The sequence below is a fragment of the Podarcis vaucheri genome (genome assembly GCF_965113315.1).
Source record: "Podarcis vaucheri genome assembly, chromosome: 10".
Classification (NCBI taxonomy): Eukaryota; Metazoa; Chordata; class Lepidosauria; order Squamata; family Lacertidae; genus Podarcis; species Podarcis vaucheri.
Genome location: NC_138748.1, coordinates 13,796,592 through 13,816,811, shown reverse-complemented (window position 1 = coordinate 13,816,811; position 20,220 = coordinate 13,796,592). Strand labels below are relative to the sequence as shown.

Below are 20,220 nucleotides of genomic sequence, written 5' to 3'. Positions count from 1 at the left end.
TGAGGGATATCTTGGGTGATTTCATGAGTGATATTCTGAATATCACTGGGTGGGTCATTAAGTGTAGATTAGTTGCTAAAGCTTTTGTGTCTTGACCTCTTGAGCTTGTGAAGAGTTTTTCTGAGAAGATGGCTGTGCTGCATTTAGTTGTGCTCTGGCTTGGCTTCGTGTATAGGGGCGAGCTGTGGTTTTGTGCCTTGTGCCAGCCAGATCTGTGTAGGGATTGCAGGGGGGTGCAGCATCAGGAGGTGCCACTATAGTTTGGCTACTGGATGGAGTCTGTAATATGTCTGTGGAGAGGGTCTGGGTTTGGGTCTGGTGTGGTTGATTGGTGACGGCGTTCTGTGTGCCTCTGGTTCTGGTGTCGGTTTTTGTGGGGAGGGCTAATTTCCAGATGTCTGGCAGGCGGGACGTGTCGTCACGCTTGTTCATGTTGTGAGGGTGTTTCTCTATCTCGATGGCTTCCATGATTATTCTCTTGTGGTGATGTTCCATGTTAAAGAGCAATTTGGAATCTGCAAAATTAATTTCGTGTCCTGTTTCTTTCATGTGTTGGAAAAGAGAGGAAGTTTTTTCTTCTTTTTTGACGGCATTCTTGTGTTCTGCGATACGTGCATTTATTCGTCTGTTTGTTTGTCCAATGTACGTGGCTGGGCAGACTTTGCAGGGTATTTCATAGACCCCTTGGTTTTCCAGCTGGATTTTGTCTTTTGGGTTTCTGAGGATATTGGCTATTTTTTGGTTGGTGCAGAAGGCTGTTTTGATATTGTGTTTATGGAGGATTTTGCTGATTTTGTCTGTAGTGCCCTTGATATAAGGAAGGAGGGCCATGCCATTGTTTTCTTCTGTGTCTTGGTTTTTGGGGGGTGTTTCTTTTTTACTAACTCCTTCCAGTTCATAGAAACAATAAAGAAACAATACCTACATCCCGATGACCTACTTGTGAGCTTCGATGTTGTATCTCTCTTCACTTAAGTGCCCATTAATGAAGCCTTGACAGCCATTCAAAACAAATACAACCCCCCCAAATACATCCTGGACCTGACCAACCACTGCCTAACCAACACGTACTTCATCCACAATGGACAAAGATACAAACAGATAGAAGGAGCACCTATGGGATCACCCCTCTCACCGGTCATCGCAAATTTGTACATGGAACACTTTGAAACCAATGCTTTAGACAAGTCAGAACACAAACCCAAACTCGTCGAAACGTCGCACAGACACCCCGACTCTTACACGGGAAGACACCCGAAGACACCAAAACCTGCATATATATATATATATATATATATGCTTTCGTAGATTTTCACGGGTACAGGAATGCAGGTTTTGGTGTCTTCGGGTGTCTTCCCGTGTAAGAGTCGGGGTGTCTGTGCGACGTTTCGACGAGGTCTCACTCGTCATCTTCAGGCTGGTGCTTTCGGCTTCTTGTTATATATATATATATATGCAGGTTTTGGTGTCTTCGGGTGTCTTCCCGTGTAAGAGTCGGGGTGTCTGTGCGACGTTTCGACGAGGTCTCACTCGTCATCTTCAGGCTGGTGCTTTCGGCTTCTTGTTACTGGAACAGAGCAGAATCTGGTGTTTGAGTTCCTATAAATACTGTTGAGGGGTGTGGTGTATAGCCTCCAACGTTCTGGGCAGAGAGGAAGTTCCTAGATTAGTGTGCCTCTTCTTCTTTTGTTCCTTAATTACTTGAGGGATATCTTGAGTGATTTCATGAGTGATATTCTGAATACCACTGGGTGGGTCATTAAGTGTAGATTAGTTGCTAAAGCTTTTGTGTCTTGACCTCTTGAGCTTGTGAAGAGTTTTTCTGAGAAGATGGCTGTGCTGCATTTAGTTGTGCTCTGGCTTGGCTTCGTGTATAGGGGCGAGCTGTGGTTTTGTGCCTTGTGCCAGCCAGATCTGTGTAGGGATTGCAGGGGGGTGCAGCATCCGGAGGTGCCACTATAGTTTGGCTACTGGATGGAGTCTGTAATATGTCTGTGGAGAGGGTCTGGGTTTGGGTCTGGTGTGGTTGATTGGTGACGGCGTTCTGTGTGCCTCTGGTTCTGGTGTCGGTTTTTGTGGGGAGGGCTAATTTCCAGATGTCTGGCAGGCGGGACGTGTCGTCACGCTTGTTCATGTTGTGAGGGTGTTTCTCTATCTCGATGGCTTCCATGATTATTCTCTTGTGGTGATGTTCCATGTTAAAGAGCAATTTGGAATCTGCAAAATTAATTTCGTGTCCTGTTTCTTTCATGTGTTGGAAAAGAGAGGAAGTTTTTTCTTCTTTTTTGACGGCATTCTTGTGTTCTGCGATACGTGCATTTATTCGTCTGTTTGTTTGTCCAATGTACGTGGCTGGGCAGACTTTGCAGGGTATTTCATAGACCCCTTGGTTTTCCAGCTGGATTTTGTCTTTTGGGTTTCTGAGGATATTGGCTATTTTTTGGTTGGTGCAGAAGGCTGTTTTGATATTGTGTTTATGGAGGATTTTGCTGATTTTGTCTGTAGTGCCCTTGATATAAGGAAGGAGGGCCATGCCATTGTTTTCTTCTGTGTCTTGGTTTTTGGGGGGTGTTTCTTTTTGGATTAGCTTCGTAACCCTGTTTTTCTGGTATCCATTGGCGATTAACACATTTGAGAGATTCTGTAACTCAGTTGTCAAGTGGTCTTTGTCAGCCAGGCGTTTGGTTCTGGAGATGAGAGTCTTGGCTACGGAGTTTATTTGTGCAGGGTGGTGGTGTGATTGTGCATGTAAGTAGCGGTTGGTGTGTGTTTTTTTCTGGTAGATAGTGTGTCCTAGGGAGCCATCAGGTTTTTTGTAGATTAGGACGTCAAGAAAGGGGAGTTGGTTGTTGTCTTCTATTTCCATAGTGAATTGTATTTTGGGGTGTAGGCTGTTGAGATGTGTGAGGAAGCTATCTAGTTTTTCTTTCCCGTGTGGCCAAATTACAAAGGTGTCGTCAACATATCTGAGCCAAAGTTTGGGTTTGTGTTCTGACTTGTCTAAAGCATTGGTTTCAAAGTGTTCCATGTACAAATTTGCGATGACCGGTGAGAGGGGTGATCCCATAGGTGCTCCTTCTATCTGTTTGTATCTTTGTCCATTGTGGATGATACATTGTGGATGATACACCTATGGGATCACCCCTCTCACCGGTCATCGCAAATTTGTACATGGAACACTTTGAAACCAATGCTTTAGACAAGTCAGAACACAAACCCAAACTTTGGCTCAGATATGTTGACGACACCTTTGTAATTTGGCCACACGGGAAAGAAAAACTAGATAGCTTCCTCACACATCTCAACAGCCTACACCCCAAAATACAATTCACTATGGAAATAGAAGACAACAACCAACTCCCCTTTCTTGACGTCCTAATCTACAAAAAACCTGATGGCTCCCTAGGACACACTATCTACCAGAAAAAAACACACACCAACCGCTACTTACATGCACAATCACACCACCACCCTGCACAAATAAACTCCGTAGCCAAGACTCTCATCTCCAGAACCAAACGCCTGGCTGACAAAGACCACTTGACAACTGAGTTACAGAATCTCTCAAATGTGTTAATCGCCAATGGATACCAGAAAAACAGGGTTACGAAGCTAATCCAAAAAGAAACACCCCCCAAAAACCAAGACACAGAAGATAACAATGGCATGGCCCTCCTTCCTTATATCAAGGGCACTACAGACAAAATCAGCAAAATCCTCCATAAACACAATATCAAAACAGCCTTCTGCACCAACCAAAAAATAGCCAATATCCTCAGAAACCCAAAAGACAAAATCCAGCTGGAAAACCAAGGGGTCTATGAAATACCCTGCAAAGTCTGCCCAGCCACGTACATTGGACAAACAAACAGACGAATAAATGCACGTATCGCAGAACACAAGAATGCCGTCAAAAAGAAGAAAAAACTTCCTCTCTTTTCCAACACATGAAAGAAACAGGACACGAAATTAATTTTGCAGATTCCAAATTGCTCTTTAACATGGAACATCACCACAAGAGAATAATCATGGAAGCCATCGAGATAGAGAAACACCCTCACAACATGAACAAGCGTGACGACACGTCCCGCCTGCCAGACATCTGGAAATTAGCCCTCCCCACAAAAACCGACACCAGAACCAGAGGCACACAGAACGCCGTCACCAATCAACCACACCAGACCCAAACCCAGACCCTCTCCACAGACATATTACAGACTCCATCCAGTAGCCAAACTATAGTGGCACCTCCGGATGCTGCACCCCCCTGCAATCCCTACACAGATCTGGCTGGCACAAGGCACAAAACCACAGCTCGCCCCTATACACGAAGCCAAGCCAGAGCACAACTAAATGCAGCACAGCCATCTTCTCAGAAAAACTCTTCACAAGCTCAAGAGGTCAAGACACAAAAGCTTTAGCAACTAATCTACACTTAATGACCCACCCAGTGGTATTCAGAATATCACTCATGAAATCACTCAAGATATCCCTCAAGTAATTAAGGAACAAAAGAAGAAGAGGCACACTAATCTAGGAACTTCCTCTCTGCCCAGAACGTTGGAGGCTATACACCACACCCCTCAACAGTATTTATAGGAACTCAAACACCAGATTCTGCTCTGTTCCAGTAACAAGAAGCCGAAAGCACCAGCCTGAAGATGACGAGTGAGACCTCGTCGAAACGTCGCACAGACACCCCGACTCTTACACGGGAAGACACCCGAAGACACCAAAACCTGCATTCCTGTACCCGTGAAAATCTACGAAAGCAAATATATATATATATATATATATATGCAGGTTTTGGTGTCTTCGGGTGTCTTCCCGTGTAAGAGTCGGGGTGTCTGTGCGACGTTTCGACGAGGTCTCACTCGTCATCTTCAGGCTGGTGCTTTCGGCTTCTTGTTACTGGAACTTCCAGTAACAAGAAGCCGAAAGCACCAGCCTGAAGATGACGAGTGAGACCTCGTCGAAACGTCGCACAGACACCCCGACTCTTACACGGGAAGACACCCGAAGACACCAAAACCTGCATTCCTGTACCCGTGAAAATCTACGAAAGCATATATATATATATATATATATATATATATATATATATATATATATATGCTGGCTCTTTTTGGGGGGAGGTATTGGGTTGTTGGTTATTTTTTCATTTTATGTATTTGATATTTTATGTGAACCGCCCTGAGACCTTCGGGTATAGGGCGGTATGGAAATTAAATTATTATTATTATTATTATTATTATTATTATTATTATTATTATTAATCTATAGTGGTCGTGCAAAAAAGGTAATAGGTTTCTGGGAAATGATTTATAATGAAGAAAATGTTTAAGATAACTTTTGTTAAAAAAAACCAGAGGCCTTTTTATTAGGAATAACAGGTGAAGACATACCAATAAATGCCCAGAAATGGAAAGAAGAGGAAGTACCAATGAAGGAGGAATGGATAACTAAGATGATAGAATATGCCGAAATGTCAAAGATGACCGTGAAAATCTGCAACCAAGGTAAAAAAAAAGTTTGTACAAGACTGGACTAAATTTATAGAATATCTTAAGGTCCACTGTAAAGATTTAAAAACATTAGCAGGATTGACATAGCATCATAGTTGTCAAGCGTCTGTTATTCGGCGGGACAGTCCCTTATCCCAGCGCGATGTCCCTCTGCTGTCCCTTATTGATGATGTCCCTTAAATAAGCTACTGAAGGTAATGGGGCCCTTTCTATGGCCAGCTGTCCTTTGTCAACAACAAATTGTTGCTTTTTTGTGTGTTGAATATATGCTATATGGTAATTTATGGACCTAATAGGTATCTAAAGCCATTCGCATGCAACAAAATATGTATTTTATCAAAGTAATTGTTGATTCCTTATTTCGGCTGCTGATCCCTTATTTTTGAGGCTGCTGGTAGCCTTATTTTCAAATCTGTAAGTTGACAGCTATGCATAGCATCTATGAAGTAATGTGAATTAGGGTAACTGAATGGAAAATTAAAGATGTGTAAGGTAATAAAGGGGAGAAATTGGAAACCAGGGGTGGGGTGGTGGGAAGTCTAGAAGGGATGAAGAAGTAAGTAATTTGGGTGTAAAATTGTTAAATAATTGAAAATTGAAAGTAAAGTGCACATTGTTTCCTCACAACAATCTGAGGGGTTGTAATTGGCTCAAAGTGACCATGTGAGCTTTACTAAGAAGCTGGAATTTGAACCAGATACCTGAGTTTGTTTGTTTGTTTAAATATATATTTATTAGCATTTTCTATAATAGAACAAAAACAAAAATAAACAACCACACAAAAAAAGGAAAAAGAAAAAATATAACAAACATACCAAAAATGTAAAACTTAAAAACAATTAAAAACGCATAAAATTTCAATTGCTTATTTCTTTTAACCTATTTCTCAGACCTCCTCACACCTTCCCTTCTTGTATTCCAATTCAAATTATTAGCTCAGCAAGTCCTTATTCAACTTTAACTTAGTAATTTCATTTAACATATTATTTTACTTTTCCTGTTTCATCCATTTCCAGAATTTATTTTGCTAACCTTATTTTCATTTAATTTAGTTCATTTTAAATAACCAATATTACCTTATCGAAACTTAAACAACAATACTTATACTTCAATACTCACTCTTAGAACATTTTTTCTAAAGTCGATCCAAATTCCCTTCCACGAATTTCCCAATTATCAAACAATAAACAAAACCAGATAAAAACAAAACAAATTATAATTATATACCCTTTGGATTCCCAAACTCCACCCCCCCTTCCAGGTTTCAGTCCCCAGTAAATGTCTATCAGTCTTAATCTACTATCAGCCTGGAGATCTCACATCCGAGGCTCTTAATTCTCTCTCAATTCCTCTCTGCCGGTTTTTTTGATAGTCCTTAATATTGAACCAGATACCTGCGTTTGTTGGGCATGCAGGTGGTGGTGGGGGCACTGAACTTGCACAATCTTCCTTGGTATCAGAATTGGATTGCTAAAAGCAGGTAAACTCAAGTTCCAGAGGGCAGAAAACACTAGAACTTCATTTCTGCAGACTTCATTGCGTGTGTAGGTCCCCAGGCCACCCCTCAAATAACTTCACACATAGCACGTAATTTTAGTTTTGGTTTTGGGTTCAAATCACCTCATGGCTATAAAACTCCCTGGGTGACCTTGGACCAGGTTTTGGTCTCTCAGCCTAGCCTCCCTCAGATGGTTATTGTGAGGATAATTTGGAGAGAGGAATTGCATCTTGTACACCACATTGAGCTCCTCAGAGAAAAGATGGAGTTCTCTTGTAAACCAAGAAAGGTGCAACAACATGTTTTTTAAAAGATGCCTAGAGGTGGCGAATGTGGGTGAGCACCCAGGCAGAGAGAGAAGGTGGCTCCATAATACAGTGGTACCTCAGGTTAAGTACTTAATTCGTTCCGGAGGTCCGTACTTAACCTGAAACTATTCTTAACCTGAAGCACCACTTTAGCTAATGGGGCCTCCTTCTGCCGCCGCGCCACAGGAGCCCTATTTCTGTTCTCAACCTGAAGCAAAGTTCTTAACCTGAAGCGCTATTTCTGGGTTAGCGGAGTCTGTAACCTGAAGCGTCTGTAACCTGAGGTACCACTGTGCAATGAAGCCCCCCTCCCCCAAAAAAGAAAACATTTTTAAAAGAACATTCAGCCCACTGGAACCTATGACCAAATGATGGACATTCAGCCCACTATGACCAAATGATGGACCACTATCCGGTCAACCCCTGGGCAAACAGGTGAGTTTTAAGGAGGTGCCAGAAACTGGACCACAGTCATGGCCAGCCTTATTTGATCGATTCTCCAGAGGGGTGCGAGGGTTTGGGGGAGCTCTAAGGAGAGCTTAGATCCAGCTTCCTGAGCCTTCTAGGTAAAGGTAAAGGGACCCCTGACCATTAGGTCCAGTCGTGGCCGACTCTGGGGTTGTGGCGCTCATCTCGCTTTATCGGCCAAGGGAGCCGGCGTACAGCTTCCGGGTCACGTGGCCAGCATGACGAAGCCGCTTCTGGCAAACCAGAGCAGCACACAGAAATGCCGTTTACCTTCCTGCCGGAGCGGTGCCTATTTATCTACTTGCACTTTGACGTGTTTTCGAACTGCTAGGTTGGCAGGAGCTGGGACCGAACAATGGGAGCTCACCCCGTTGCGGGGATTTGAACTGGCAACCTTCTGATCGGCAAGCCCTAGGCTTTGTGGTTTAACCCGCAGTGCCACCCGCGTCCCTGCTTGGGGGTAAATGCAGGGCTGGGCCAGACGCTTGGCAGCTATCTGAAGGTGCCCAGGTGACACAGGCCTGGCAGAGAGAGCGTTCCTGGAGCCCAGAGCCCATTGGCTTCAGTCCCTGACATCACAACAGGCTGCGGAATCCTGCGGAATATTTTGTTTCCCAGGAGGCCAGGTGAGTTGTTTCAAAGGATCCCTGGGTTCAGTTGAAAGCCCAGACAGTTGGATTGGTTGAAAGCTGTTCAGATTTCACTACAAGTATGAAGTTCACGGCATGTAATGCCTTAAGAGAGAATATTATGAAAATGATATACAGGTGGTACATGACCCCAGTCAAGCTTGCAAAAATCTATCATTTGCCCGATAATAAATGTTGGAAATGTAAGGAAAGTGAAGGTACATTCTTTCACCTTTGGTGGACGTGCCCTAGGATTAAGGCTTTCTGGGAAATGATATATAATGAATTGAAAAAGGTATTTAAATATACCTTCCTGAAGAAACCAGAGGCCTTTCTCCTGGGCATTGTCGGCCAATTGGTGCAAAAGAAGGACAGAACTTTTTTTTATGTATGCTACTACAGCAGCAAGAATACTCATCGCTAAGTATTGGAAGACACAAGATCTACCCACTCTGGAAGAATGGCAGATGAAGGTGATTGACTTCATGGAATTGGCTGATATGACTGGCAGAATCCGAGACCAGGGAGAAGAATCGGTGAAAGAAGACTGGAAGAAATAAGACTATTTAAAGAAATATTGTAAAATTAATGAATGTTAGAAAGATGTTGGATAGAAACTAAACGGTTTCCAGCTGTAATGCTTTAGGAGATATGAAAAAAGGATTATAAATGGGTAAAACTTTAATGGTAAGGATTTGCTGAACTAACAAACTGAAATGGAATACAAAGAAGGGAAGTATGAGGAGGTCGGAGGAAATAAGGGTATGGAAGTTATGTTATTGAAAATTAATGTGTGTTTTTAACTGCTTATTATTTTGTATGTTTATTTTTTATTTTTTATTATATTCAAAAAAATTTCCCAATGAATATCTTTAAAAAAGAAAAAGAAAGAAAGCTGTTCAGATTTCGTCTTCTGTTTTGGTGTTTGGATTAATTGACTGTCACATAATGTGCCGCTGGTTCTGCAGACGGCAAAGCCGTGGGAAAGAGGGGAGACATTGCCTAGTGCAGCAGGTAAACAGACAGCTGAAAAATGGATCTCTTAAGTAAGTAAATATAAATAAATAATACCCGTAAAGAACGCTGGGGCTGATGAATTAACGGTCTGACTCAGAAAAAAAGCAGCTGCTTATGCTGCTTCAAGACCAAATAGAGCACATTAGAAAAACAAAATACTGCAAGAGGCATTTCTCTTCCTCGTGTTTCTTTGAACTCTGCTATGAATCCCCTGAAGAACTCTTGTGGAGAGGGGGCAGAATGCAAATTGTACAGCAGGAACATTAAGATATCCAGGCACAACAGTTTCATCCAACACCTCAGCAAATGAACAGTCACAAAGTTGGTCCCAGAAGATTTACCGCCGCAGTCATCTTGCGACTAGGTAGAACTATTTAAAATGAAAATGAATTGACTCTCTACCGCGTGTATTTTGCAGGGAAATCACCTGCTTGGGATCTGCGGGAGCTATTTGCTTCTCTCTATTTCCCAACAAAACAAGACATCCAGGAATCTTAGCCAAAAAAAGATATGACATCTTGAAATGCCTAATTTAGCAGGATTCCTCAGGAACTGCAAGAAAGCTGAATATTGTTGGGAAGGAAATTTCTCACAGTCATCCATCTCATCACTAAGTAATCCTAGATTAGCTAAATGGCATGTTGACATGTAGGCTTTTTTCAGTTGCCTCAAACATGTAATTAGTGAATGACCAAAAAATGGTGGGAAATCTGAAGTGCAACTGAATATGTGGGATGGGTGATTGCCACTTCAGTTTTCCTTCATTGTTTCCGACTAGTTTTGCCCAGTTGCCCTCACTTTCTCAAGGTTTCCTTCCTCAGCCACTTCCCACTGCTTCATCTGCTCAACTACTTCAAAACTCTGTTTGAGGCAGGTAAAGGTAAAGGTAAAGGGACCCCTGATCATTAGGTCCAGTCATGGCTGACTCTGGGGTTGCGGCGCTCATCTCACTTTATTGGCCGAGAGAGCCGGCGTACAACTTCCGGGTCATGTGGCCAGCATGACAAAGCCGCTTCTGGTGAACCAGAGCAGCACACGGAAGCCCCGTTTACCTTTCCGCCAGATACCTATGTATCTACTTGCACTTTGACGTGCTTTTGAACTGCTAGGTTGGCAGGAGCAGGGACCGAGTAACGGGAGCTCACCCCGTCATGGGGATTCGAACCGCCGACCTTCTGATCGGCAAGTCCTAGGCTCTGTGGTTTAACCCACAGCACCACCCACGTCCCTTGCCTAGTCTCTTAAGACCTCTAATGAGGCAGAAATGACCCTTCTAGTGATATCGTTGCTGAAACATTGCTCTGACCATTTTTTAAAAATCACCAAATGTCCTACTAATATCTCCACCCCTGTAGTTTAAACGCATTTGATGTAGTCTTTCCCTCTGAGGCAACATTTAGTATTATTATTTTTAGCTAAATAGGAAAATGTCATCTTTTTATACTACTGCGTTACCGTGGCCAAATCTAGACTGTTGTCATTTCTACTCTTAGATCCATTATTTGGCTGTATTGTTCTTCCCTGCAATTACTTTGTGTAGGAAGGTCTTCACACCTCTCACACACAAATACATTGCTTTCAGAACAGAATGAAGTAAGAATAGGCATATGGTAGTTTGTAAAGTGCAAACGCTTTGGCTGGATTCACAACAAATAATGGTTTCCTATCCTGAACTGATAGAGACATCACCTTGCCAACAAAGGTCTGTATAGTAAAAGCTATGGTTTTCCCAGTAGTGATGTATGGAAGTGAAAGCTGGACCATAAAGAAGGCTGATCGCTGAAGTATTGATGCTTTTCAATTATGGTGTTGGAAGAGACTCTTGAGAGTCCCATGGACTGCAAGAAGATCAAACCGCTCCATTCTTAAGGAAATCAGCCCTGAGTGCTCACTGGAAGGACAGATTCTGAAGCTGAGGCTCCAATACTTTGGCCACCTCATGAGAAGAGAAGAGTCCCTGGAAAAGACCCTGATGTTGGGAAAGACTGAGGGCACAAGGAGAAGGGGACGACAGAGGATGAGATGGTTGGATAGTGTTCTCGAAGCTACCAGCATGAGTTTGACCAAACTGCGGGAGGCAGTGGAAGACAGAAGTGCTCTGGTCCATGGGGTCACGAAGAGTCGGACACAACTAAACGACTAAACAACAGCAACAACATCCTGAACTGATAAACTCTGCTTTGAGAAAAGTTCTGATGGCATGACAAACTGCTGTTAACTACAGTTGAAAGCTTCCTTTTCATCATCATCATCATGTACACCAGTACACAGTAACATAGTGCACAGTGGGGCAGAGTTGTAGAAAAGACCCTCTCCCCAAAATACACACACCAGCACCCTGCTGTTTACATGAACCGGGATGCAGCATGTCAATGGTGAGATTGTACCAGTATGGTTTCACCAATGAGAGCATCTCCACCAATCTGGAGCTCCTCTCAGTGTAGCTGGGAACCCCCAACAGTGGGGTGTGGTCAGTGCACTAGAGGGACTAGGCTAGTCCCCTAAATGTTCCCCCGGTACCTCCTTCTCAAAGCCCAGGAAGTGTGTGTCCAACTTAGGGAGGAGAGCACAATGCTCACACACAAATCACCATCACAAGCTGTCGCCTCTGGCCCTAGCTTTTCCCCTATGATAAATTTCACCGCACACCAATGACCCCCAACCTTGCCACCATTCCATCCCAGCCTGGTTTAAGTGGCGAATCGGGATTTTGATCAAAACGGTTTTGTTTGTTTTTAGTTTTTTATTTATACTTTTTCAAATTTATGCATTTCCTTATTTTTACAATCAATGTAACATTTCAAAATTTGATTTCCTTCTCCCTCTTTCTGCGGTACCTGCAATTAATTTTTTTAATATCTTCTGCATAGCCAAATTCATTTAACTTGCTCATTTAACTATCTATTGTAGATATATGCACTCTTATAAAACTGCAGGTTATTACAATTAGCCTGCTAATGTTTTTATCTGTTTACAATTTATCTGCAAATATTCCATAAACTATTTCCATTCTTTTATATAAAAAAAGTTTGGTATCTTGATTTCTTATTCTTGCGTGGCAAGTTCCCGCCTCCCCCCATAGAAATAAAGACACAGGACCCAAGAATTCGAGTTAATGAGTCAAATTAGGCCACACGTTTATTACAGGTTTATTATTACAGGAATTGAGCGGTATTGGCTTAAGGCATTGGTCCTAAGAACTAACCGGCTTCAGCCTGCATGCTTGAAGGGTTAACCACCAGTGGGAGGAGTCCTGCTGAGGCACATCAACTAGGACCTCCCCCCGGGGTCACCGCGTGGGGGCATGCTGTGGGCCCACACCTCCATAGGCTTAGGACAAGGCCACACACCACGGAATCCTTTACCAGATTACTCTTTGTTTGGGGGAAGGTGATGGCGCTCCTTCCCCCCTTCATCTGCATAACAATAAACTGTACCCCCACCAATGCCTAACCGCCAATACCATGGAGTTGTGACAGTTTGCTACGAGGTAGGCAAAAACCAAATGGCTGGTGCCAAATGGCTGGTGCCAATCTGTCAGTTGGAAAAATTCCTACCAGGCCCCTTGATGGCGACCAACTGAAGTCCATAGCAACATCGGGGAACCTACCTACCGGGTGGGAGGGGAGGGAATACCAGGTCAGCTGCGGTGTGGGAAAGAGGGAGACCCTCGGCCACGCCAGACCTAAGTAGGTGAGGCCACGCCCCCTGAGCCAGCCCCCGTGAGTGTGGGAAGGGGCGTGAAGCCCGCAACTCCACCTCCTCCTTATTTCGGAAGTGGCTTTCCAGTAAGTCTCGCCATTTCTGCATATTCCATCAGTTTTTGTATCCATTCTTCCTATACTGGGACTTCTGCTTCTTTCAATTTTGGGTCAAGTAACATTCTTGCTGCTGTAGTAGCATACATAAATAAATTACTGTACTATTTAGGTAGTTCTGTCCCTATAATTCCCAAAAGAAAAGCTTCTGTGTTTTTTAAAAAATAAAAGTTATTTTGAACATCCTTTTCAATTCATTATATATCATTTTAGCCAAACAGTTGCTCCTTTGCCAAATAAAATAACTTTTCTTCTGCAAATTAAGCTGCCTATCGGGACTGGTAAGGAACCATTGGGTGGAGACCAAGTCAATGACAGATGAGAGCCGTCTAGTTTGACTTTCCCTCACATCCTGCCCTCTGTGTTCTACAGGAGCAAAACTGATACAGTGGAACCTTGGTTCTCAAAATCTGTTCTGGAAGTCCGTTCGACTCCTGAAACCGTTTGAAAACCAAGGCATGGCTTCCAATTGGCTGCAGGAGCTTCCTGTACTCAAGTGGAAGCTGCATCAGATGTTCGGCTTCCAAAAAAGGTTCAAAAACTGGAACACTTCTGGGTTTTCCGCATTCGGGAGGTGATTTGTTCGTCAACTAAGCCGTTCGAGGACGGAGGTTCCACTGCAGTAAGGAGGAGGAAGCCAACAGCCATGATCATCCCTGGGATTGGTTTTAAGTCAGACATCTGCCAAGTTTGGGCAGCCTGAAGACAGACCAAGACTGGTAGCACTGGTAATGTCATATAGTCCATCACTTTCATCTGCCATTCTTCCAGGGTGGGTAAATCTTGTGTCTTCCAATACTTTGCGATGAGTATTCTTGCTGCTGTTGTAGCATACATAAAGAAAGTTCTATCCTTCTTTGATACCAATTGGCCGACCATGCTCAAGAGAAAGGCCTCTGGTTTTTTAGGGAAAGTACATTTAAGTATCTTTTTTAGCTGAGATGACTGGCAGAATTCGCGATCAGGGAAAGGAGACGGCGGAAGAAGAATGGAAGAAATTTAAAATCTACCTTAAGGACTATTATAAACTTGTTGAAGGTTAAAATGTCGAGGTTTGAGTAAGAAAGGGTTACAGCGATATAAGACTAGATTGAAGGAAAGATTAAGAGGACAGAGGACTGACAGACATATTTAGAGTTGCTAAAAACCTTTGAACATTGGGATGCAGAAAGGGGAGGTATGGGGAAGTCCGAGAAACACGGCCTATGGAAAAAAGGTTATGAAATTATACGTGTTTGTATGTCTTTATATATGTTTGTATTGTCTTAAAATTTTTTGTAAAACTAATAAAAAATTTATAAAAAAAGAAAAAAAAGACTGGTAGCACTGGGTCCCATTCACTCTGACGGACCAGCTTCCATGAAGTTCTGTGCTCACCATTGCCAGTGTACTGGAAGAAGAAAAGATCACCAGTGTTGAAGCAATGAATCTTCAACACCAACTTCGCTGGACTGGTCATGTTGTGCGGATGCCTGATTATCATCTTCCAAAGCAACTACTCTATTCCGAACTTAAAAATAGAAAGCACAATGCAGGTGGTCAACAAAAGAGGTTTAAAGACTGTCTCAAGGCAAATCTAAAAAAATGTAGTATAAACACTGACAACTGGGAAACACTTGCCTGCGAGTGCTCCAATTGGAGAACAGCCTTTACTAAAGGTGTCAGGGCTTTGAAGACACTCAAACTCAGGACGCAAGGGAGAAATATGCTAAGAGGAAGGCACACTTGGCAAATCCACACCGTGATCAACTCCCTCCCAGTAACCAATGTCCCTGCTGTGGAAGGACGTGTGGATCCAGAATTGGCCTCCACCGTCACTGTTAAAACCGTGTTTATGGAAGACAATCTTACTTGGCTACGAGTGATCGCCAAAGAAGAAGAAGAAAGTCCTTTAAGATGACTGACACAAAGGCTTGTCAATCTATCCTTGCTGTGCCAAGCTGGGTTCTGCTGCCAACTTTGCTTTTTCCAGGAATAGAACTGCATGCATTCTCCAAATGTGAAGGGTACACTACTTTCTTAAACTTACATTTTTCTGCATACACACACATTCTAACAAAACTCTGAGATAGTCACAAGCACCAAGAGGTTGCACAAACCAACCTGTTGTACAGCAGTTTCTCTTATTATTTTGGACAGTTTGCCAGGCACCCTTGGCAACTACTTGACGTTTTTAAGAAGAGGTACCATTTTAATGTGTTAGATGAAGAAAGATGGGAACTCTCATAAAAGCTTAGCCATTTCACCAATTGGCAGTAGAGAGAAAGGATTGTGTTATTTACTATTCATACACCTCTAATCATAACATTTATATTCGAAAGCATCTGGTAGATAAAAACCGCAACACTGCACACCAGAAAGTATTTTAATTGTCCCATAGTCATCCCACCTCTCTATTATTTTGTTATCTGAACTTAATATGGTTTGGAGGGTTTTTGTATATCAAGCTCTGTTCCATTTTGGACACCGGGATTTTACATCCTATAAATAAAATATTAAGCTGGACCAGTGTACGGTGAGTAGAAATTGGACAAAATTATCACATTAATATTAACACAGAGATACAAGGAATAACCAACATGAGGCCGAGCGAACTACCGTTTTATGACAACTATTGCCCCTCTTTGCTTCAAAACACGCCTTAATGCTTGTTATTCATACTGTTTCACACAGTTTAGCTTATGTTTTAAATATAAACCCTTCCTTCTACCTAATTAGAAGGGGGAAAACTCCTCATTTAGGAGGTTTCTGCTGAGAGATAACCTTTTCTGCATGAGATAACAGTAGACGATAACATCCTACCCACTTGGGAGGCTTGTAAGCGGCTGCAAAATTTTGTACTTGTATGTTCACCTATAGAAAGGTTATACAACCCTGAGGAAAGTATCATAGTAGTTAGTATATGAAACTACATCATCTGCTTTATTTAGTGTTGCATTGAAACCTGCCTGCACTTTCTTAAAACATTTCTTCCCCTGTGGAAGAGGCTTTGATTTGTCTGTGTTTTCTTTCCCAGGACACTTTAGATATTTGTCTTCAGATATTTGGTGGCGCAGTGTTGAGCTTACTATGTAGTTGCGAAGTGGCAGTGGGTGGTGTGAGCATATATCTCTCTCTCTCTCTCCTTTTCTCTTTCTTCCTATTAAACATTTCTCGAGCGCTCTGCCATCTCCCCCACTGCCTATGCTTCGTGATCTGAAATAGTCCCATGGGAGAAGTTACCTCAGGTTGTCTTCCCCTGGGCTTTAAATGAAGAATGGGGAAATGAAGAATGGAAATGAAGAAAGGGAAGTGCTTTAGATCAGTGCATTCAATCATTCTGTTTTTTAAGGAAAGTTATTCCCTTTAGGTTAAAATAATAATAATCTGCATTGATTTCTTTGAAAGTGTGTATGTGTATGTATATATATGGGCCTTTTCCCCCCAGCTGGAGCTCACTGAAACTCAATTTCAGCACCTCTCAGGTGGGCACCATTCTAAGAGAACAAGGGTGAGCTCTGGCATCGCTGTTTCTAGAAAAATAGCACTGTGTATGTATTTATGTGTGTGTCTCTTTCTCTGTGTGTACACACACAGACACACAGCCCAACAAGACAACAAGACCCCGCCAACAGCATACAAATCAATTTGGCTAACCTGACCCAAACACACCCACTCACACCCACTCACACACAAAAACAAATTTCACTACAGCCAATCAAAGACAACCAACCACACCCTAGAGAATCCCCAACTTCTCTTACAACCAAAGAAATATAAGCAAATAGTAAAGAGAACCCACACAAGTGACGCTGACACACCCCCCCCCACATACACTAAGTAGAAGCGCTGCCACGCGACCCCACCCCACTCATCATTCTCCCCTCCACCTCTTCCCCCCTTTTCTTCCGAACATAGCACTAATGTCTCACGGCCAATGAAACTGTAGAAAACGTGACTTGAAAAATGAGACATTGCACATACTTTTGTAAACCAATAAAACTTTATTCACACAAAACGAGAACATACGAGATGAGCACTTGCCACGCACACAGCAGGAAGCATCCATGTCTTCTCATGATTATAAGAAAGCCTAGCTGAGGTTGTCCTGGAGTTGCCAGGAAATTCAGTCACCCAAGTGCTGCAGAGTGCTTATTCAGGTGATTCTTAGAATGGGAAAAGTACACTCTTCTCTGACACACACTCTGTTCACCTTAAGAGGAAGGTAAGTGCCAAACCCCAGGACCCCCCCCCAAAAAAAAAACACCTCCATGCATAATTTCTGAAAATGGCCTGGAAGCTCCAGTTAGTGCAAAATGTTGTGACTGGACTGTTGTCTCAACAGTGGCTAGCATTCTCCTTTCCCTTCCTCCCCGACAACAAACACTCTGTGAGGTGAGACCGAGAGACTTCAAAGAAGTGTTACTAGCCCAAGGTCACCCAGCAGCTGCATGTGAAGGAGCTGGGAAGCAAACCCGGTTCACCAGATTACGAGTCTACCGCTCTTAACCACTACACCACACTGGCTCTATCCCCAGAACCTAACAGTGGTGCTTAAACATTCTCAGGTGACCTAAGCTGCTCACCTTGGCCCCAAGGAAAGAACTGGGCCACAATGTCTTGGGAAGCTCTTAAATATTTACTAATTTCCACAATTAGAAGTTTCACACCGGAGGCACTGAACAGTGAAAAGATAAGTTTGTGTATGGTAACCGTGACTTGCTGGTATGTGTTTGTGTTCGGTTACTTGGCTGTATCGTTCATCTGCTCTGTATTTCTCTGCACAGATGGAGAAAAATAAAAATCACTTTTGAGAGTTGCAGAAGCCAACAAAGTAACTTCACCCTGCGGGGTTCTAGAGGTTCTTAATTTAAACTATGAATCACTTGCCAAACCTAGAGAGAGACTTCTAAAGCGCCTTCCGTTGGGGGTGATTCTGTCTTTTCTTCTGCACTATATATTTCCGACATTTGGAGCAAGTTAAAGCACTTGAATAGCTGACAGTAATCTTCTCACTTAACTGTGGTTGATCTGCCTATTATTCAGCTGCCCTATAGAAAGTACATGACTCTTTGTTCTTGCCCTCCTCCATTTGCAGTGGCAGACCCCCAGGAAAGTGATGTCACCCGGTATTTGTACAAATCAGCTCAAAACAATCTATCGAGTTTGTTTGTTGCTGTTTCCTTGGAATGGAGAGAGGGTGACTCAGAGGATGTTCTTTGGTGAGGGCAGTAAATATCGGAGGCCACGGCAATCTGAGTAAAATTCACAGATCTGTGTGGCATCCATGCAGACATTAATCATGGAGAGGAATATGTAGTTTTCATTTGTGAACTGGATTAAAATTCTTATTAATTTACTGCAGCTAATTCTGAATCTGGATGCTGGACATATATGGTTTTATAGATTTTTTAAAAAATGGTAAAAATGAAAGGATCTTAGAGAATTTTTTTATTTTTTTATTTAACTTTATCGAATTTCAGTAACAAAAACCAAACGATATCACAAGAAAAAAAGGAAATATAACAAATTACATACAAAACAACCACCACCAAGAAATACATAAAACCATAGATGTCCTTCCACCCATGTTTGACCTCTTTCCTTAATCTCCTTTTATTCATTGTGTTATTAGTATTACATTGTTTTTGTTCCGTCCATTTCCTCAATATTTCTACCCTGTAAACTTTATTCATTGCATATTGATATATTTGTCCCAGAACAATATCTTTTCTTGTACTCATTTACACAATCCCATTCTTCAATTAATTTTTGATCTGTTTGTCCTCTTATCGCTGCCTTATCTTCGTCCCATAAAAGATATGAGGGGAATAGGGAGGGACGAATCTTGTCAGTTTTGATTCTGCAACAATTATCTTAAAAGAAACAACAGCACCTAATGACTTTTCCTTTTACTAACTTTTACTCAGTGTAGACCCATTGAAATTAATGCATCATTAATGTAAATTAATGTATCATGGCTATTAATTCCGTTGACTTTACTCTGAATAAAAGTTAGTTAAATACAACCCTGTGAAAATTCACCAGCATTCCAGTGCAGATTTCCCCACTTTTTTGCAATTTATGCTAATACAATGCATATTATGTTTGTTTGTTTGTTTGTTTGTTTGTTTGTTTGTTTAAAAAACAAATACAGTAACAAAGACTTATTGGAAAGTAAGACCCCGAGGTGGTTGTCACCAATAGAGGCCAAGGCTCGGAAAAAACCCAATATGGAGGCCGGATGGCCGAAATATTGGGAAATAATAGAAAAAATCGGAGATAATTGGAGGTTGCAGAGCTTTGAAAAATTAAAGGATAAGGTGCAAGACTGGTTTCACTATGCCCAAATTAATGAGGTGGTTAAGCTGGACAAAAAAACAGGTTTCCAGGTGGAAAAATCGAAACTTGAGACAGAGTTGTTAGAACCAAAGACCAAGGTTTTATCGAGAATGTATAACTTGCTGCTTAAATGGAACACTCAGGATGAGACAGTTAAGTCAGCCATGATAAAGTGGGCTCAAGACATTGGGTACAACATTATGTCTGATGACTGGGAAAAGTTATGTACCACTGGTATTAAATTTACGGCATGTAACGCCTTGAAAGAAAATATTATGAAAATGATATATAGGTGGTACATGACACCAGTCAAGCTTGCAAAGATATACCATCTGTCCGATAATAAATGTTGGAAGTGTAAGGAGGCTGAAGGGACATTCTTTCACCTTTGGTGGACTTGTCCAAGAGTGAAGGCCTTCTGGGAAATGATCTATAATGAGTTAAAAAAGGTGTTTAAGTACACCTTTCCCAAGAAACCGGAGGCCTTCCTCTTGGGTATTGTCGGCCAAAAGGTGTTAAAGAAGGATAGAACGTTTTTTATGTATGCTACCACTGCAGCAAGAATTCTGATCGCCAAACATTGGAAGACTCAAGATTTACCCACACTGGAAGAGTGGCAAACGCAACTGATTGACT

General features: G+C 42.3%; 1 long non-coding RNA gene across 1 annotated transcript; it reads left to right on the top strand.

Annotated features, from left to right (window-relative positions):
* Positions 1-8,238: 8,238 nt before the first annotated feature.
* LOC309541810 lies at positions 8,239-10,324 on the top strand. The gene is made up of 3 exons (XR_014223956.1): positions 8,239-8,480; positions 9,316-9,474; positions 9,864-10,324. It is a non-coding gene; the product is annotated as an uncharacterized lncRNA (long non-coding RNA).
* Positions 10,325-20,220: the final 9,896 nt, after the last annotated feature.